The sequence below is a fragment of the Pan troglodytes genome, chromosome 7, assembly GCF_028858775.2.
Source record: "Pan troglodytes isolate AG18354 chromosome 7, NHGRI_mPanTro3-v2.0_pri, whole genome shotgun sequence".
Classification (NCBI taxonomy): domain Eukaryota; kingdom Metazoa; phylum Chordata; class Mammalia; order Primates; family Hominidae; genus Pan; species Pan troglodytes.
In genome coordinates, this window is record NC_072405.2 from 86,690,679 (window position 1) to 86,705,080 (window position 14,402).

Below are 14,402 nucleotides of genomic sequence, written 5' to 3' on the forward strand. Positions count from 1 at the left end.
CAGGGCGAGACATGGTCTCAAAAAAAAATAAAAAATAAAAATAAATAAATAAAAACATTCTGGCATCTCTACTAGAAAAAAAGTGTACTTGCATCTTTACCATTTTTATCACCATCAGCACTATAAAAGTTAACTTCTATCTCTAAGAATTTCAAGATAGAACATTCAGAAACAAGAGAATCAAATTCCTATAGAACTGGAAAACTCCAAGAGTATTCTGGACAATGTCCAGTATTCCATTGTAAGAATAGCCTGTAATCTTTTGCCTACTTCAAAGACTTCACCATTTTTTCAACACTATGACTGTTTTATTCTAGAAATATATTCTTGTATTGGAAAAACTTTTTACATTTAATATTTACATTACGTAACTGTCATTACAGATTATTGAACATGCCAAGTTGAATAAGTTATGGATCCCTCAATCAAAGGATATTTTACTAAAGATATATAGAGTCAAGTGAATTATGAATTTCAGTGCAATGAGATAAATAATAGGTTAAAGGAATATTCTTAGAAGCAATAGTTGAGCTCAAAACGTATATATATATATATATATATATATATATATATATATATATATATATTTCCGCCTTGGTCTTTTTTAATATAAATTTAAGGGGTACAAATGCAATTTTGTCACAAAGATATATTGCATAATAGTGAAGCCTGGGCTTTTAGTGTAGCCATCACTCAAATAATGTATATTTTATCCATTAAATGATTTCTCATCATTCAACCCCTCTCACTCCCCAAACTTTGGGTGTCTCTAATGTCCATCACTTCATACTCTATGTCCATGTTTAAATATTACTTATTTCCCACTTATAAGTAAAAGCATGGTATTTTTCTCTCTGTTTCTGAGTTAATTTTTTGAAGATAATGGCCTCCAATTCTATCCACCTTATTGCAAAAGACATGATTTCATTTTTTGTGGATGAATAGTATTCTACTATGTGTATATACCACATTTTCTTTATCCAGTCATCCACTGATGGACGCTTGGGTTGATTTCATATCACTGCTATTATGAACAGTGCTGTGATAAACATTTGAGTGCAATTATCTTTTTCTTATAATGATTTTTTTTCCTTTGGAAAGATACTTAATAATGGAATTGCTGAATTGAATGGTAGTTCAATTTTTAGTTGATATATCTTCATACTGCTTTTCATAGAGGTTATACTAATTTACATTTCCACTAGCAGTGTGTAAGTGTTCCTTTTCTCCACATCCTTGCCAGCACCTGTTGTTTTATGTCTTTTTAATAGTAGCCATTCTGACTGGTGTAAGATGATGTCTCAGTGTGTTATTTATCTGATAATTACTGATGTTTTTATGTGCTCATTGCCCATTTGTTATGGCTTCTTTTGAAAAATATCTATGTCATCTGCCCACTTTTTAATAGGATTTTTTTATCATTTCTTATAAATTCTGGATATTAGTCCTCCGTCAGATACATAGTTTGCTAGTATTTTCTCCCATTCTGCTGATCATCTTCCCACTCTGTTATTTGTTTTGCTATGCAAAAGCATCTTAGTTTAATTGTTTCACTTGTCTGTTTTAGCTTTTGTCTCTCGTGCTTTTGAGATTTGTCATGAATTCTTTGAGTAGACCAAGATCCAGAAAAATTTTCCCTAGGTTTTCTTCAAGAATTTTTTATGGCTTCAGGTCTTACATTTAAGTCTTTAACTCACCTTGTGATTATGGTGAGAGATAGGGGAACATTTTTATTCTTCTGCATATAGCAATTCAATTTTTCCAGCACTATTTATGAAAAAGGGTGTTCTTTCCCCACTGTATGCTCTTGTTGGCTTTGACAAAGATCAGTTGGCTGTAGATATGTGGCTATATTATGTATTATTTATTCTATTCCATTGATTTATGTGACTATTTTTATACCAATACCAGGTTGTTTGGTTACTATAGCCATGTATTATAATTTGATTCAGGTAATGTGTTACCTCCAGCTTTGTTCTTTTTGCTTAGGATTGCTTTGAATATTCAGGTTCTTTTAGAATGTATATGTATTTAAAAATTTTTTGGTAATTCTGTGAAAAATGATGTTGGTATTTTGATAGGCATTGCATTAAATCTGTATAAGTAGAAAGTACAGTCATTTGAATATTAATTCCTCTGATTCATAAGCATGGGATGTTTTTCCACTTGTGTCATTTACAATTTCTTTCATCAATGTTTTGTAGTTTACTTTGAAAAGATTTTTCATCATCTTGGTTAAATGTATTCCTACATTTTATTTGTGTATTTATGTATTTATTATTTATTGTAGCCATTGTAAATGGATTGCCTTCTTGATTTGGTTTTCAGGAAGATCATTATTGGTATATAGAAATGCTACTGATTCTTGTATGTTGACTTTGTATCCTGCAAGTTAATGAATTTTTTTATCAGGTCTAGAGTTTTTGGTGTAGTCTTTAGGGGTTTTTTCGATATAGGATCATAGTATCAGCAAACAGAAACAATTTGACCACCTCTTTTCCAATTTGGATGTCTTTTATTTCTTTTTCTTGCCTGATTGTTCTGGCTAGGACTTTCAGTACTATTTAGAATAGGAGTGGTGAAAGTGGGCATCCTTGTCTTGTTCTAGTTCTCAGAGGGAATACTTTCAACTTTTTAAAATTCAGTATGATTTTCACTGTGGGTTTGTCATATATTACCTTTCTTATTTTGAGATATATTCCTTCTATGTCTAATTTTTTGAAGTTTTTTTGTCATGAAAGAAGGCTGAATTTCATCAAATGCCTTTTATTTGTCTATTGAGATGATTATATGATTTTTGTCCTTAGTTATCTTTATGTGATATATAACACTTATTGATTACGTATGTTGAACTATCCTTGCATCTCTGGAATAAAACCCAGTTGATCATGGTATATTATCCTTTTCATGTGCTGTTGGGTTTGATTTTGTAATATTTTGTTGAGAATTTTTGCTTCTATGTTCCTCTGGAATATTGGTCTGCAGGTTTTCATTTTTGTTGTGTCCTTGTCTGATATTTGTATCACAGTGACACTGGCCTTGTAAAATGAGTTAGGGAGAAATCCCTCCTTCTTGATTTTTTTGGAATATTTTTAGGAGGATTAGTGTTAGGTTTTTTTCGTATATTTGGTAGAATTTAGCTGTAAATCTATCGGATGCTGGGCTTTTTATTGGGATATTTTATTATTACTATTAGTTATTACAATTATTATTGTTATTTTATTTATTATGTGTAATAAAATATATATTTATATATTATTATTATTTATTATTATTATTAATTATTAAAATTATTATTAATTTTCTCACTACTAATGAGTCTCACTACTCATTAATGGTCTGTTCAGGAATCTGGTTCTTCCAGATTCAATCTTGGGAAGCTGCATGTTTCCAGGAATTTCACCATTTCCTCTAGGTTTTCTAGTTTGTGAATGTTAGTTGTTCATGGTAATACTTAATGATCCTTTGTATTTCTATGGTATCAGGTGTAATAGCTCATTTTTCACTTCAGATTTTTTTGGGGGGGTTCTTCTCTCTTCTTGATTAGCCTAGTTAGTGGTTTTTCAATTTTGTTTATTTTATTAAAGAACCATTTTTTACCTTTTTTTATCCTTTCTATTGTTTTGGGGTCTCTATTTCATTTACTTTTGCTCTGATCCTTGTTACTTCTTTTCTTCTGCTAACTTTGCGTTTTGTTTTTTGTTATTTTCTAGTTCCCTAAGTTGTGACATTAGGTTGTTAATTTATAATGTTTTCTACTTTTTGATGTAGACATTTAATGCTATAAATTTCCCACTTAGCACTGCTTTTGTTGGATCCCACAGGTTTTGGTATTAATGTGTTTTGATTTTTATTTGTGACAAAAACATTTTTAATTTCTGCCTTAATTTCTTTGTTGACATAATGATTGTACAGTCTTTAAACCATTAAGAATAAGCCCCAGGGCTAAGGCCCATTTTCTCAGGAAAGAGAGGCATGACTTAAAACAACGAAGGTCATTGTTTCTTTTCCAAGTTCTGAATTTTAAAATAAACATTTCAAACTACACCGTGAATATTGTCTTAGAAACTTGATTTTCCAGATGAAAACAAAAAAGCACTTACAGAAAGAACTTGTCTATTGCAGCAAGGTGCATTTTAAAATGAGAGAGAATGAAGAAGGCAAATGTGTGTGTGGGAGAAATGTGTGATAGAAAAACTAAATGAGAAAATATTGCTTTTGTTTCTCAGGAAAATATGATACTTCCAAGACAATGATATGAAATTAGCTGAGGAAAGGCCTAATCTAAAAATCATGGTCCTGAGAAGTTTGCAGGTCTTCTTGCTTATCTGTGGTGATTCTCTTAACTCTTTGGTCTTGGGACCACTTTATATGTTAAAAATTATTGGAACTTCACAGAGTTATAACATTTACCATATTAGAAATTGAAAATCTAGTATTTAGTGTATCCGAAATTCAAACAAAATTTTAATGCTAACATTAAAAATTTTAATAAAAAAATTCATAAATTTCCAAAAAAAAGGGCTTTGATTTACATTTCATGTATCACTTGAATTTTTGGCGTGATGAGACAGCTGGTTTCTCTTATTCATTTCCTCAGTAAACTACATATTTTTGTGATATATCATTGTGAATAAAAAATTTCAAGCCACACCCTGACATTTAGATGACAGAGACAGAAGTATTTTAATTACTTTTTAAATATAATTGTAAATATTCTTCTATGTTACTATACCAACACTACACACATGGTATTTATTTATTTAATTATTTATTAAATTGTGATAAGAACAGTTAACATGGTATCTACTATCTTGACACACTTCTAAGTATACAATGCATTATTCTTAACTAAATGCACAATGTTATAGATTTATCTAGAACTTACTCATCTTGCGTAATGTAAACTTTATACCTGATGAAAAGCAACTCCTTATTTCTTCCTCCTCGCAGTCCCTGACAACAATTACACTGTCTGCTTCTGTAGTTTGACTATTTTAGATTCCTCATGTAAGTGGCATCATGCAGTATTTGTTCTTCTGTGACTGGCTTACTTTACTTAGCAAATGTCCTCCAAGATTCAGTCATAGTGTTGCCTGTGGCAGGATTTTCTTCCTTTCCAATGCGGAATTAGCCAGACATGGTGGCTCATGCCTATAATCCCAGCACTTTGGGAGGCCCCTCCTCACCTGAGGTCAGGAGTTTGAGACAGCCTGACCAACATGGTGAAACCCCATCTCTACTAAATACAAAAAATTATCTGGGCGTGGTGGCGCATATCTGTAATCCCAGCTACTTGGGAGGCTGAGGCAGGAGAATTGCTTGAACCTGGGAGGCGTATGTTGTGATGAGCCGAGATCGCGCCATTGCACTCCAGCCTGGGCAACAAGAGCGAAACTCCCTCTCAAAAAAGAAAAAAAAAAAAAAGAAAAAAGAAAAAAAGAAAAAGATCTCCTCATATCTAATGCTGAATAATATTCTAATGTGATAGAAATATCACGTTTCCTTTATGTATTCATCCATTAATAAACTTTTTTTTTTCTCTGTGCATGGATAGGTTTATTGATGGATAAGAATTCGGGAGAGGGAGGCTGTGTGTATTAGGAATTTGGCCATTTCACTGGGAGACCCTCAATTGTTAATAAGCCTTTTTTTTTATACTTTAAGTCTTAGGGTACATGTGCACAACGTGCAGGTTTGTTACATATGTATACATGTGCCATGTTGGTGTGCTGCACCCATCAACTCGTCATTTAGCATTAGGTATATCTCCCAATGCTATCCCTCCCCACTCCCCCCACGCCACAACAATCCCCAGTGTGTGATGTTCCCCTTCCTGTGTCCATGTGATCTCATTGTTCAATTCCCACCTATGAGTGAGAACATGCAGTGTTTGGTTTTTTGTCCTTGCGGTAGCTTGCTGAGAATGATGGTTTCCAGCTTCATCCATGTCCCTACAAAGGACATGAACTCATCATTTTTTATGGCTGCAGAGTATTTCATGGTGTATATGTACCACATTTTCTTAATCCAGTCTATCATTGATGGACATTTGGGTTGGTTCCAAGTCTTTGCTATTGCCAATAGTGCCGCAATAAACATACATGTGCATGTATCTTTATAGCAGCATGATTTACAATCCTTTGGGTATATACCCAGTAATGGGATGGCTGGGTCAAATGGTATTTCCAGTTCTAGATCGCTGAGGAATCGCCATGCTGACTTCCACAATGGTTGAACTAGTTTACAGTCCCACCAACAGTGTAAAAGTGTTCCTATTTCTCCACATCCTCTCCAGCACCTGTTGTTTCCTGACTTTTTCATGATCGCCATTCTAACTGGTGTGAGATGGTATCTCACTGTGGTTTGCATTTGCATTTCTCTGATGGCCAGTGATGATGAGCATTTTTTCATGTGTCTTTTGGCTGCATAAATGTCTTCTTTTGAGAAGTGTCTGTTCATATCCTTTGCCCACTTTTTGATGGGGTTGTTTGTTTTTTTCTTGTAAATTTGTTTGAGTTCATTGTAGATTCTGGATATTAGCCCTTTGTCAGATGAGTAGGTTGCAAAAATGTTCTCCCATTCTGTAGGTTGCCTGTTCACTCTGATGGTAGTTTCTTTTGCTGTGCAGAAGCTCTTTAGTTTAATTAGATCCCATTTGTCAATTTTGGCTTTTGTTGCCATTGCTTTTGGTGTTTTAGACATGAAGTCCTTGCCAATGCCTATGTCCTGAATGGTATTGCCTAGGTTTTCTTCTAGGGTTTGTATGGTTTTAGGTCTAACATGTAAGTCTTTAATCCATCTTGAATTAATTTTTGTATAAGGTGTAAGGAAGGGATGCAGTTTCAGCTTTGTACATATGGCTAGCCAGTTTTCCCAGCACCATTTATTAAATAGGGAATCCTTTCCCCATTGCTTGTTTTTCTCAGGTTTGTCGAAGATCAGATAGTTGTAGATATGAGGCATTGTTTCTGAGGGCTCTGTTCTGTTCCATTGGTCTATATCTCTGTTTTGGTACCAGTACCATGCTGTTTTGGTTACTGTAGCCTTGTAGTATAGTTTGAAGTCAGGTAGCGTGATGCCTTCAGCTTTGTTCTTTTGGCTTAGGATTGACTTGGTGATATGGGCTCTTTTTTGGTTCCATATGAACTTTAAAGTAGTTTTTTCCAATTCTATGAAGAAAGTCATTGGTAGCTTTATGGGGATGGCATTGAATCTATAAATTACCCTAGGCAGTATGGCCATTTTCACGATATTGATTCTTCCTACCCATGAGCATGGAATGTTCTTCCATTTGTTTGTATCCTCTTTTATTTCATTGAGCAGTGGTTTGTAGTTCTCCTTGAAGAGTTCCTTCACGTCCCTTGTAAGTTGGATTCCTAGGTATTTTATTCTCTTTGAAGCAATTGTGAATGGGAGTTCATTCATGATTTGGCTCTCTGTTTGTCTGTTATTGGTGTATAAGAATGCTTGTGATTTTTGCACATTGATTTTGTATCCTGAGACTTTGCTGAAGTTGCTTATCAGCTTAAGGAGATTTTGGGCTGAGACGATGGGGTTTTCTAGATATACAATCATGTCATCTGCAAACAGGGACAATTTGACTTCCTCTTTTCCTAATTGAATGCCCTTTATTTCCTTCTCCTGCCTGATTGCCCTGGCCAGGACTTCCAACACTATGTTGAATAGGAGTGGTGAGAGAGGGCATCCCTGTCTTGTGCCAGTTTTCAAAGGGAATGCTTCCAGTTTTTGTCCATTCAGTACTTTTAAGTGTTTTTCTGCACCTCAGTTATTGTGAATAATGCAGCAATGAACATGGGAGTATAGATGTAGCTTCAAATCCTGATTTTAAGTCTTTAAAATTGATACCCAGAAGAGGGATTGCTGGATAATATAGTATGCCTATTTTTAAGTTTTTGAAGACTCTCCATTCTGTTTTCCAGAGCAGCTACTCTATTTTACATTCCCACCAACAAAATACATTGTTTTGAATTTCTCCACATATCCTACAACATTTGTTATCTTTTTTTCAATAGTTGTCATTCTAAAATACATGATGTTATATCTCATTGTGGTTTTGAGTTCAAGAATGGGTAGGAAATTCTATATCCATGGATTAGAAGACTTAATGTTAAAATGTCCATACTACCTAAAGCAAAAAATTCAAGGCAATCCCTATCAAAATCTCAATGGAATTTTCTACAAAAATAGAAAAAAAGTCCTAAGATTTGTATGAAACCAAAAGGATTCCAAACAGCCAAAAGAATCTTGAGAAAAAAAAAATAGTAAATCTGGAGGCAAGGATACTTTCTTAACCATACACTGTTTTATCAAAATCCATTCATTTAACTGTACTTTGATTGGATATTTTACCCATGCATTTTGTAACTAGTCATTTGCAAGATATTGGTTTGCGATGATGAAGAATAAAATACTTACTATTATGGAATTGTGCCAATGCCTTGATTTATGCTGGGCAATCCCCTTTCTCCTGCCCCATTGCTTTTATATCATCAAAAACACTAATCTAGGAGATTTAATGATTCCTGTGTGCTCCAGTAGAGACATAAAAACAGTGAAGAGAAAGGGTTTTCAGAAGCGAAAAGTGGCAAAAAATAGGCTTCATAACTTGAGACTGGACTTCATCAGTGTGTGCCAGCCTGGCGTACAAATGAGCAGGTGGTCCCAGTAACATTTTAGTAGCTATCAGTGAAGGAATTTCAGAGATCAGATAAGATAAGCTAAACCTCTGAATAAAGCACCTAAGAACCAGAAATCTTCTTCCTTTGCCAGGATGAAATTTATACTTGCTGAAAATTTAAATATCTGCCAGACAGATGGGCAGGAGAAGAGGGAAGATAAGAATCAATAAATGAGCAGAAATTCAAAATTGGCTGAGATAATAAAATTGGCTGAGATAATGACACATAAAAGATGGCTTCAAATCTAAGAAGGAATTTAGTTATTTTAAATGCTCATACTTAGGGTTGGGTGATTTTTTTATTGTTGATTTGTTGTTTGTTTGCTGTTGTTTGTTTCATCCTCTGGGTATAAATATTAGCTCAAGAGATAAAATCAGTTTTTGAAAATAGCCAAAAATTGTTGTTTATTACAATTGACAGAATAAATGTAGCCAACCCCTCTTACACATACAGCATAAGAAAAATAAGAGAGCTAGAAAGAGTATGACATGTGCATGAACTGGCTTAGAACAAAAGTTTTGGTGAGTAAATTTGTGTAAATAGTACGTCCTGTCTATTTAGACTGCTCAAGACAGGCCAAATCTGCAAGATAAAACTCTAATACAAAATATCTACTTTTAATAATATAGACAAAAAATAATTTTTGGTATCTCTATAAAAAATAGGAACTCACTTTTCCTAATATCTGTGTTTCCACCCCAATAATTTATTGACTTGGAAACTAGGAACAAAACATATGTCAATAAGAAGATTTGCTAATATGGTAATTTTTTTGAATACAACTTAAAAAATTTTAAGAGCAAATTCTTTTATCCTCAAATACAGCTTCTCTGTAACTTGCTTTTCAGCTATCTATAATAAAAATTACTTTCCTTTACAAAAATTTTTATTTCATTTAACATATTCTTTCCTCAATCAGATTCCTTTTGATGTAAAAAATTCCAATCTATTATATCTAAAACACCAAGTGCCAAAAATGAAAGTTTTGTGTATACACTAACCTTTAAACACACACATACTTATATCTATATACATATCAATATCTATATCTATCTAAGCTTAGACTATAAGAAAATCTCAAATTCAACTGCTAATAATTATTAATTCAATTTATTATTATTGTAGTTTATTAAAATTTCTTTTAATTCTCCTAATTTATATCCTAGATGTACAAAACTGGAATGAGAGGAAGTAGGTCCAGTTATTGCTTTAATTGATTTTGGAGTCATCTCCAGAATATATGTATATTATAACTGTCTTTGAACATGAATGTAAAATTTAATTAAGACTCAACATGTACTCAGTAAGTGATATGGAATATTTTAAACTCCTTGTCCAAAGAGTAACACATCTCAGAAATATTTAAGCCATTCAGAAGCTTCTGTGAAAAAGTAGCAAATTACCTTTATAAATATAAATTAAAACGATATATACAAAGATATATACTTTGCTAAGTATTATGAAACAATCATAAGCTTGTAGAAACTTGAAGAATCTCTAACCAGAGATTACAGTAACACCACAAGTGCAAAACTACTAAGATAAAAAAATCTGAGATTTACTAAAGGAAAGATAAAGTTGGAAGCAAGATACTCAGGATGTAAATTGAGAAGATTTCAGCATACTATAACAAGAAGTAGAATTCATTGCAAGGTTTGAAACAGCAGTGTCACTTTGACAGTTGGGTTTAGAATCATTCTGAGGCAGCATTGCAAATAATGGATTGGAAGCAATGAAGGCTAATGAAAAAGACATAATTTAGGAAGTTATTGAAACATTTCTCATAAGAAGCAAGGAAACTCAGACAAAAGCAGTGGGAACTAAAGGAAGAGGATGTATTTAAGTGTATTTGGAGGAAGAATTAATATGACTTAGTGATTACTACATTTCACCAATTTGAAGATGTGTGTATTTTATATTTTAAAATCTTTTAACTCTAACAATATCTTCCAAACAGTGTCTTATAATCACTAAAGGACAGGTGGCTATCATGACATAATTATATTAAAATATAATTTCCAAAAAAGGAAAATTCATAATTCACACGCAAATATAAAATTAACACATGATTAAGATTTCTGCAATTCATAAATTAATAAAGCAGTAAGATGTTAAAATCACTTCAATAAAGAATTTGAAGAAACATATATATTTAAGCAATCTGGAATGCTAAAATGAATGTACTAATAGATGTGAAACTGGTAAATATCTTATAAGACAATAAAGTATAATGGGTGGACTCATTTTTATCACTAGGCAGAAATTTATCTCTACCAGACAAAATAATGTTTGTTTTTATGGATAAATTTGTGTCCTTTGTTGTCTTTTTAACTTCTACCTCAGTATCATTCTGGAAGAGCCTAGGTAATATAAAGACAAACACATGTGTACACCTTCATAGAATCAACTAATCTGCAGAAAGTCTAATAGGTAACTCTCAGCCCTGCACTGGAAATGATACCTAATAATCACTTTTGGCATTTCTAAGTCTGGACAATTTTCCCCGACAGGTGTCATTGCCTGGAGCATGCTCAAATATGAAAATCACCAACACCAAAACGTGTTATTAAGATATGTCAGAGTCTTGCAACAAGATCCCAGACACCAAAGTAGAATATTCCAATAATCAGTAGGAATCAATTGGTTACTTGAGAGGAAGATTAATCAGATGTGTTAGCAGCATTTCTAAACTTCAGCTAGTGACTGAAAAGCTGACTTCAAAACTCAACAGCACCATCAATTGATTGGATACAACTGATAGCTACACTTCATTCCAGAACACCAGATCATACAATCTTCTCAAACATACATGGGACATTCACCAAAATAGATCACACTCTGTGCCACAAAACATACCTTAATAAGTTCAAAAGAATAGAAATCATACAATGTTTTCTCTCAGACCAAAAAGAAATTAAACCAGAAATCAATAACAGAAACATAGATTGAAAAACCCCAAATATTTGGAGATTAAAAACCACACTTTTAAATAAAACATAGGTCAAAATCAAGACAAATTTTTTAAATATTTTAATGTAAATGAAAATGATGAACCCACAGCCAACATCATACTTACTGAGCAAAAGCTGGAAGCATTCCTCTTTAAAACCAGAACAAGACAAGGACACTCTCTATCACCACTCCTGTTCAACATAGTGTTAGAAATCCTGGCCAGAGCAATCAGGCAATAGGGGAAAAAAAAAAAAAAAAAACCCAAATAGGAAGAGAGTAAGTAAAACTATTTCTGTTTTCAGACAACATGATTCCATATATAGAAAACCCCATAGTATCTACCCAAAAGCTCTTTGATCTGAGAAACAACTTAGGCCAAGTTTCAGGCTATAAAATCAATGTACAAAAATCTTCAGTATTTCTGTACACCAGCAGCCTCCAAGCTGAGAGCCAAATCAGGAATGTAGTCCCATTCACAATTGCCACAGAAAGAATAAAATGCCTAGGAATAGAGCTAACTAGGGAGGAGAAAGGCCTCTACAGGAAGAATTATGAAACACTGCTCAAAGAAATCAGAGATAACAGAAAAAAGCATTTCATGATCATGAATAGGAAGAATCAATATCATTAAAATGGTCATACTGTCCAAAGCAATTTACAGATTTAATGCTATTCCTGTCAAACTACTAATGACACTCTTCACAAAGCTAGAAATAACTATTTTAAAATTCATTTGGAACAAAAAAGGAGCCTGAATAGCCAAGGCAATCCTAAACAAAAAGAACAAAACTGGAAGCATCATGTTATCTGACTTCAAAATATATTATAAAGCTACAGTAACCAAAACAGGATGGTATGGTACAAAAACAGACACATAGACCAATGGAACAGAACAGAGAGCCCAGAAGTAAAGCTGCATGCCTACAACTATCTAATCTTTAACAAAGCTGACAAAAGCAATGAGGAAAGGACTCCTTATTCAATAAATGGTTCTGGAATAACTGGCTAACCATATGCAGAAGATTGAAACTGGACCCTTCTTACACCACACAAAAAACTCAAGACTTAAATGTAAAACCTAAAACTGTAAAATCTCTGTAAGATAACCTAGGAAATACCACTCTGTATATAGGACCTGGCAAAGATTTCATGATTAAGATGTCAAAAGCAACTGCAACAAAAGCAAAAATTGACAAATAGGACCTAATTAAACCAAAGAGCATCTCCACAGCAAAAGAAACTTTGAGCACAGTGAACAGACAACCTACAGAATGAGAGAAAATACTTGCAAACTATGCATCCAACAAAGGTCTAATATCAAGATTATTTAAGGAACTTACACAAATTTACAAGAGAGAAACAACCCCATTACAAGTGAGCAAAAGACATGAACAGACTTTTTTTTAAAGAGACGTACATGAGACCAGCAAGCATATGGAAAAATCCTCACATTGCTAATCATTAGAAAAATGCAAGCCAAAACCACAATAAGATACCATCTAATACCAGTCAAAATGGTTATTATTAAAAAGTCAAAAAACAACAGATGCTGGCAAGGTTGCAGAGAAAAGGGAACGCTTATACGCTGCTGATGAGAACATAAATTAGTTCTGCCATTGTGGAGAGTAGTGTGGTGATTCCTCAAAAAACTTAAAACAGAATTTCCATTCAACCTAGCAATCCCATTATTTGGTATATACCCAAAAGAATATAAATCATTCTACCAAAAAGACACATGCATGCATATGTTCATCATAACACTATTCACAATAAAGGCATATAATCAATCTAAATCCTCTTCATCGGTAGACTGGATAAAGAAAATGTGGCACATTTACAACTATGGAATACTACACAACCATAAAAATGAAAAATGTCATGTTCTTTGCAGCAGCATGGTTGAAGCTGGAGGCCATTATCCTAAGCAAACTAACACAGGAACAGACAACCAAATACTGCATATTCATACTTATGAGTGGGAGGTAAATAACAACTCATGAACACAAACAGGGGAACAAGCGATTCTCCTGCCTCAGCCTCCTGAGTAGCTGGGATTACAGGCACCTGCCATCACACCTGGCTAATTTTTTTGTATTTTTAGTAGAGACGGGGTTTCACCATGTTTGGCCAGGCTGGTCTCGAACTCTTGACCTCAGGTGATCCGCCTGCCTCAGCCTCCCAAAGTGCTGGGATTACAGGTGTGAGCCACCGCACCCGGCTTAAGTGTATATTATTGAATGAAAGAAGCCAATATTAAAGGGCTGCATAGTGTACAATTCCAATTATATGACATTCTGAAAAAGGCAAAACTATAAAGACAGTAAAAAGATGAGTGATTGTCAGGGTTTGAGAGGAAGGAGAAATAAATAGGCAAAACACTGATGATTTTGGGGGAAATAAAACTATTTGCCATGATACTATAATGGTAGACATACATCATAGATATATATAATAGTTATATATAAAATAAATGATAAATATATATAATGGTATCAACATATCATTATATATTTGTCCATATCATAGATTTCAAGACAAGGGAAGAGATTTGTGAATATGGGATTGTTCAGGAAAGGGAGGTAGTGAGAAATGAAGAAAACTGAGGTGAGATTTTGATAAACTATTTTGAGATATAGAAATTAAGAAGAAAATAATAATCTAGCATTAGTAGCTATGACTTCGGTAGAGTAACCAGGTTCCAACCAAATTCAGGCTTTATGATCAAATGATAGATCAGGAGGTAATGAA